Below are 8,458 nucleotides of genomic sequence, written 5' to 3' on the forward strand. Positions count from 1 at the left end.
TTATCATGACAAGACATTTACATTAATACCATTTATCAATAATATAAACATTAAAAACAGTTTGTATTTTTTCATAATTTGTTCATGAAATTTATAATTAAAATAATAAATAATAGTTCATTTGAATTTAAAAATTGTGTTAAAAGTAATAACGTTTTATAAGAACTCATTTTTCATTTTTATATGAGTAGCCGAAAATTGTATACAATATATTTTTTTAATATGATAATTTTATTTTATATTTCCCTTCCATTCGAATGTTTTTATGTATCGGCACCGGTAGACATAATATAACACAATGATAAGTACAACAATATGCTCGCATTTGTTTGAAAATATAAGGGTGAAACTCGAGGACAGTGTCCTGCTTAAAAATTCACAGTGGTCATAATAATTTAAGGTATCTTGAAAAACATCTGGTCAACTAATTATTATTCACCGTCCACCTTCAAAAGGTATAATGGTAGTCACGGTATGGTTAGGAAAATACGATTCTTTTATTCTACGCTGTTTAATCCATCTTTTGTTTATATCTCACCGATGACCCTACATGTGTACATTTGACTAGCTACCCGCAATGACACCTGCATTATTCAAATGTGGGGCAAGCAGAGGATCAGCACCCCTACTGGACCGTGCCGAGCAAATATTCATACTTTTCGCTAATCGTCATGCTTACCTCACCTGGCCACTTTGCTCGAACCCTCTCAAATGTACCTACACTTTTGTCTTTTCCATTTGTTCTATTTACTAATCGCATAATACAACAATGTACAACGGTAGTTTTTTGGACAGACGTGCTATAGTAACGTCCCGTGTCAGTTTTATGGAAATGTTTTAGTAATCCCAATACCGCATCCCTTACGCGTATTGTTTTTTTTTTATTAGCCACAGTACTCTTTGAATTTTGTTTGTAGGGATATATGCTTGTACTTCATATCGAAATTCTTTTAAATGTAGAAATTATAGAATTCATACTTTAGTGGTAATAAATTCTTATAATTTCAAATTTGTCCTAGAAATAGCTTATAGCAATATAATATGGTATAACGCAAAAAAAAAACAGTCAATCTAACTAAAATATCACCATTTTTGATGACCATTTCACGTGATAGAGTTACGCAAGTAATTTAGTCATAAATGATATTTAAGGATGCAAAATGTGTAAAAATAAATAATAGTGGGAAAAATAATGTGAAACAATCGAAAAACTCTTTAAAAAATCAAAATGAATCTAGCTAACCGGTTGGTTTTTTATTATTTTCTAAATGAAAAATCATTGTGTAATAATATTAGTGTGGAAGTTTGCAAACAATTTAGAACGTTAAGTTTAGTGAAACTCATGCTTCTAAAATTTTACCACAAATATTAGGTAAGAGAGTTGAAAAAAAAGTTGAACACCACCTGGTCAATATCAACAATCAAAATGATCAATGTGGATTTAGAAAGTAAAAAGGAACACAAAAGTGTATAATAGGATTGCGACTTATAGAAAAACAAATAGACAAAAATAAATTTACATACCGTTGTATTTATTGAAATAGAAAAATCTTTTGAAAATGTAGATTCAGTATAAGAATATTAGAGGCAACAGGAAATAGGAATAGATCAACAGCATGCTTGAGCTATGCATAGCCATTCAAGGGATGAAGTATATTCGTTTTTGTTTTTAGACGCAATTTTAAGACTTGGAGCTAAAAATTAGTATTGTTGTTACAGTAAGAACTCATTACTTTGACTCAAATACTTTACAGGATTGGGGTACATTTTTCCGTATTCATTTTTCCGCTAGACATTTTTCCGCGTCCATTTTTCCGTAAATATAATTTCCGCAAACCCAATTTCCGAATGATCATTATTATAATTTAAAAAAGAAAAGCCGATGAACACCCTGAGCAACCACCTGCTCAGTTACTTGACAGCGAGCAGTCCAAACAGCCGCCGAAGAATATGGAATTAACAATTTCGGGCCTTGAAAAATTATAGCCGATTTCGAATTAGCCAAGCGGGTTTTCCTCGTGTTCAGAGGATTTGCTGTTTCTACCAGTTGAAGCAATTACTTTACCGACAAATTCAGGAGAAGGGTCTTCAAATTCAATATAACGACGACAATTATTAAACCATTCGTCTGCAGACACATATAGCATATATAATCATATAATATGATAGCAACATTGGAATTTAGTCCATTAGAGCAAGTTCCTGTAGTTTTCTGCATTCTAGAAGATGATCTTGACGATGATTTGCTGCCAATTCTTCAATATTTTTGTGAAACTTACGTTGTCGATTGCACCGCGAGAGGCAGAAGAAGAGTTGTCGCTCCTCGCTATCCACCAGTACTGTGGAATCAGTACGACGCCGCGGTAATTGGAGACCAAAAAACCAACAATCTTAGCGAGGGATGGCATAATAGGTTCAATATTCTCGTCGGAAAAGCACATCCGGACTTGTATTAATTATTAACAGAGTTGCAGAAAGAGCAGACTCATTCGGATCATTCTAATAATAGAATAATAATAAAATTTCTTGTTTTTTTTTTTTAATAAAAATTTGCGGAATCTTGTCTATGCGGAAAAATGTCCTGCAGAAAAATGTCCATGTACCACTTTACAGCACTGTTGTCAAAGTTGAAGCGTATAAAAATAAAAACTTAAAAATTTGGCAAATTTTTTTCAGAGATGAGGGTTTTTTTTTAACCTGCCAGAGCGCCAGTCATATAAGATTTCTAATTACATGCTACTTGAGAAATTTTATAATAATGTTATTTATTTAAATACTTTTGTGACTTTTTTACTATTTACCGATAAATGATATTATTGATACTTAGTGAAATTGTCTACAAATATCGTGATATATCAGTAAAGCTTGGTAAAGAAAACAAATAATTTTGGTAACTTTTTTTGGGAACTACCTACATATATTAATATAGGTGTTATATAAATATTTTTTAATTCTTTTAACTTTTATACGCCTATAAGGTTAGGGCTATCGGCTATCTCAATTTCTAAATAAACAACATAATATAAATCATAATGTTTTATTTACTTGATTTTTTTATAAATCATTATATATTGATGATTACTACAAGTGAATTCAATTTAATTTCATTGTTATTTTTGTTACTATTATTTTAAGTATGAGTTGAGTTATCCTTTAGAATTATATAAAATATATACTAGTCACTGAGGGATACTGATGAGTGCACAACTAGAATGCAGCTGCTGCTCTCTGTGAACGCATTTATTTTGTTTAGCTATAATATTGTCATACAGATAGCGCTAAGGTCCGTATGCCTTGCTAAACGAAGCTAATTATATTTTGGTTTTTAAATAATATAAGATATAGGTATGTCATATTTTTATAAATTGTACCAGTTAAATAACAAAATAGTCATGATTGTCCAACGGAATGAATTTTCTTTTATATAATAATTATTATTAATAAATAAGTGCTATAATAAAAAACCATGCTTTTCTAAAAAAACAAAAAAAATAGTAAAAAGTGAACTAAAAAGTAAAAAATAATTTTATTACAACAACAAATTACCAATCAATTGTAGCATATTTTATTTTAAATGTCAATTACTTTGAAAACAACCGAAAATTAACTACAATTTTAAATAATGTTAAACATCTTTAATTTTTGACTAAAAAGAAAAGCATGGGCCCTATTCAACAAAGTCTAAATTCATTGAGTTAAGTATTATGAAATGTATGTGTCACACACAAATATTAAATTAAATTTAAATTACAAAAGAACTTACAATATTCTCATATTCCCACGCTTTTCTTTTTAGTCAAAAATTAAAGATGTTTAACATTATTTAAAATTGTAGTTAATTTTCTGTTGTTTTCAAAGTAATTGACATTTAAAATAAAATATGCTACAATTGATTGGTAAATTGTTCTTGTAAAAAATTATTTTTTACTTTTTAGTTCACTTTTTACTATTTTTTTTGTTTTTTTAGAAAAGCATATTTTTAAAAAAGTATTTTTATTTATTTATTTTATTTTTTTACTTTTTAGTCCTATTAAAGGTATTTAATAATTGCTGAATAGATTACTAAATTAATTTTAGAACATTTGGAAAAAAATGAAATTTTAGTGAAATGACTCCCACATTTGACCCTGTGTAGGGCAACCTGGATGTCCGACTCCCAATATGATTACTGGATATTATATTGTCACCTTAGATGTGACAATATAATATATATATATTATATATATATATAAGTGAGTTAAATTAATTTTGCAAGATTTGAAAAATACCTGTATTACATGTACTAGTATTTCGAATTAATTTAAATAACAAGAAAAAACAAGGCATATCAAAAATATAGTATACTATATGTAAGCATTAATTGATGCAATATTATGCCAATCTAACATTCATTTCCATCTTAAGATTCCATTTTATGTACTATGGAAGTAAAATCAAGGATCGCTCAAGCAAAAACACTATTCATGAACAAAAGAAACCTACTGTGCTCTAAAAACATGAGTATAAGTATGAAGAAACGGCTGATAAAAGTATATGTGTGGAGTGTCGCACTATACGGATGCGAATCATGGGTACTGAACAAAGCAGAACAAAAGTTCCTCGAAAGTTTCGAGATGTGTAGTGCTGGAGAAGAATGTTGCGAGTAAGCTGGACAAAAAGAAGAACCAACGAAAATGTTTTAAACGAAACAAATGAAACGAGGAAGATACTTAGGACCATAAAAGAAAGAAGATGGAATATGATTGGTCATGTCTTAAGACACGAAGAAGAGCTTCTGTATATTATAATAGAAGGGAAGATAAATGGCAAAAGAGATCGAGGACGACCAAGAACATCTTACATCAAAAGGATAATTTCCGATGCAGGTCTAACAAACTATAAGGAATTGAAGAGGCTAGCTGACAATAGGGATAAATTGAGAAATTACGGAAAACTGCAAAATCAACCTTAGGGTTGAACACAAAAAAAAAAAAAACATTCATATGACACATAATATTAAATAAACTGACCAGCGTGATAAACTTAAAACATTTACAAATGTATACTACAATACTATAAAATCTTTAAAATCGTTAGCATCTTTAGTTGTAATCAGAGTTGTATTGTGTTTATTGTTTGTTAAAATTGAACACGGCAGTTCCGTTTAAAAAAAATGTATTTTAAAAAAACGAATATAGTAATATTTAGTATTTGTTTTTTTAAGTATTAAAACTTTGACGAATTATTGCCATTTGAGTAGGTACATATTATACTGGTACTCCACCCAATATGTAACATTGTAGCATATTTATTTTTTTTAAATGTATTTTACAAAACAGGCCGAGGCCCAAAGTACAATTTTTATAGACACAGAAATACATATATAATTATTTATTCTAACAAGTTATGCAAAAGTTAAGGTGGAGATGTTCTCATTTGCAATGCGCATTATCCTGAAAATAGGTCTATTATATGAATAATTAGTGGTACAAATCGGTACAAAGAAAGGATAAGGTGATCTAGAATAATGGAAGTTAGGGACTTTGAAGTTGAGTTCGCTCAATAAATAATTTATTAAATAGTTTATAATTTAAATTTACCCCTTATTATGAATATTAAGCAATCAGTTTAATCATTTACAATAATTTTACATTAAATAGTCAGTATACATGGTTGCCGATGACGAATTTACGTCGTGTATGTTTGGCTGCCTACCATGTTCCTTGTAACGGCACTAATATAAGTAAAACATTTGTCGTTTGTTCTCCAAATTAGGTATTACACTACTTTTGTTTCTGGTTTTAATGTCTCGTTACAACAGTTAAGTGGATAAGCAGTGGCGAAGCGTCATAGGAGACAAAGAGACAATGTCTACCCACTCGTAATACGGACAAAAATTTAGTTTTATTTTATGTGAATAAAAATGTTTTAACCAATTTTAATGTAAAAGTATATTTTTTTGTAATAGTATTCTTAGAATAGAGTAGTTGTGGACGCGGATCAGCGGGCGGTCGCGCTACCGGCCGCCGGGTCTATCCAAATTTAGTATAAAAATAAATGAGACCATTTCAAAATTGTCTCTTTTGCCGGGCGCGGTATGCAGGGGGAAATGGAAAACGGAGGGGGTTTATCGTTGCGCTATGAGACATGTCTCACCGACCGCCGTTCATATTATTATTGTTTTGGTAGACGGTATCAGTTATCCGTTATCGATGTACGTCGTATCGATTGTCGTGTTGTACGTTTTCAAATATGCCTATGCCATTTAGTTTATTAGTTTTTGAACATTTATTTTTTACAGTATAGATAAAATAAAATATACAGGGGGTCCAAGGGGGCGCAGTCCCCCTGTCAAGTCACGTAACACCATTTTTTTTCAATGTCTCCCCGATCTAAAGACCCATGCCTCGCCACTGTGGATAAGTAATATCTACAAGGACGACTTAAAAATATTAAGTTTGAATAATATTTGGCGATACGTGTTCGTACGTATTATATGAATTATGACACAAATATAAACTATAACTAGTGTATCATTTATTGAGGTGCCCCTAATGTGGGGTATCCTCCTCATGTTAATCATGTGTAAAGTTTATAAAAATACTCATTGTAAAATATAACTTACAGATTGTATGTTTTTCAATAAAAGTCAAAAAAGAAAAAAAAAGACAAAAAACTAGTGTATCATATGTAAATTTGTAAATTTGTCGGATATTAAAAATTGAAATTAAAAAAATACACTCTCATGCCAATGAGTGGATAGTAAGCATTAGTGTATTCAGCTTTAGCATTATTTATATGTAAATTTAAATCTAAAACGCTACTTATGAATTCCGCATGAATATACTTACACTTTGATATTAAAATAAGAATTGTACGCAAATATAGTTCGCGTAAATAGACTTTACAGTTAGGTAGAAACAAGGATTATGAAAGACCGGTTGATTTGTATAATTAAATGTGACATGTTTAATATTTTACCTTTCCAACAAGAAAATTATTACCAGTTAAATTCTGAGTTCTGACAAGATGCAAAAGCCGTTACGACTGGTTTTGATAACTCATGAAGGGCAATGTCGAAGTCGATGAACTTAATGATCACGATGCGACCTTTCACTTTGTACATAATAAAATATAGCTATTGCAGAGGTTGGTATTAGTACTATACAGAGTGTCCCATAAAGAATTGACAAATTAAATAACTTTTGTTCCAGTGAATATTTTTAAGATTTTTTTTTAATACATTTATACTCATTTGTGCTATAAACAACACGTTTTTTATTGCATTTAACTGTTTTAAATTATTTTTTTTATTTGTTTTGTTTCAAGTAAGCCATTTTGTTAAGAATAATTTGCTGAGAATTTTGACTGGTCGATAACCAGTTTTTGATAATTACTTTTTAAAATTATTAAAGGTTAAAATTGGTGGTGGAATGCGGTAGAGTAATGCGCGTAGAGTTATTTTTATCTGCGATCATTACTCTACCGCTCTCCACCTCCCGTCCTTAACTTTAAACTTAAACAACTTTAAAGATAATTAACCAAAACTGGTTGTCGGTCAGTCAAAATTCTTAAATTTAAAAAAATGAAGGTTACCACAAAAATAAAAAAAATAATTAAACAAGTCAACTAGCAGTACAAACAGTGGTGTGTATAGCGCAAATGAGTATACATTTTGTAAAAAAAAAATCTTAAAAATATTCACTAAAAAAAAACTTATTTAATTTGTCAAATCATTGTTGGGCACCTTGTATACCTACTTAATATTGTTTTAACTTATAATTAAAATATTGTAAAAACATAATAACAATATGTCATGTTCCATTGTACAACATTATAATGTGAATAGTTATAAAAATGTTTAAAAACAAAACAACAAAAAACTTTTGTATAACAGTCTACTGTATAGTTAAGTCTTTGTATAACAGTTTATACAATAAAGTGTAGTCTTAAAATTTTAGAAATTTACATTTTTAAATCTCGTCACACCATTTTTATTATTTACCTTAGTGTAAAAAAATGAATTACAATAAAAATATAGCGTTTTTCGATTAGATGGTGACCAAAAATGCCGCGCCGTGAATCTACCCTGAAGCGAACGCGAGTACACCTGACCGAAATCCCACAATCTCCGGACATCCCTCCGGTGTTTATTCCTAACCCTTTTCGTAATCATTTCTTTTCTTTTGCTCTCACCCTATTATTATTTTATATGCAGATGTCGACGGTCGTCTCCTTGTTATTCACCAAACACGGCATTCTTTCGATCTAATGGTGAGAACCCTCTTAGTAATAGGCATAATAATAAACCACCACCACCTCGAAGTTGATTATACAAAATATATACGACGTGACGGAATAATGCCTATGCTTTTACCGATAATATTTCATACACGTATAACCGTGAAAATTATGGTATGTTTTATCGAAAACATCACGGGCAGTTTCTTATTCCAAAATGTTTTCATTGGTCTCGATG

General features: G+C 30.1%; 1 pseudogene; it reads left to right on the forward strand.

The window, feature by feature from the left end:
- Positions 1 to 2,162: 2,162 nt before the first annotated feature.
- LOC126839345 (uncharacterized) lies at positions 2,163 to 7,754 on the forward strand (annotated as a pseudogene).
- The last annotated feature ends 704 nt before the right edge of the window (positions 7,755 to 8,458 follow it).

Source organism: Adelges cooleyi, unplaced genomic scaffold, assembly GCF_023614345.1.
Source record: "Adelges cooleyi isolate 19-005CV unplaced genomic scaffold, UGA_ACOO_1.1 ACOO_flye_CR_arks_rails_tigmint_CR_PRNA_30, whole genome shotgun sequence".
Classification (NCBI taxonomy): Eukaryota; Metazoa; Arthropoda; class Insecta; order Hemiptera; family Adelgidae; genus Adelges; species Adelges cooleyi.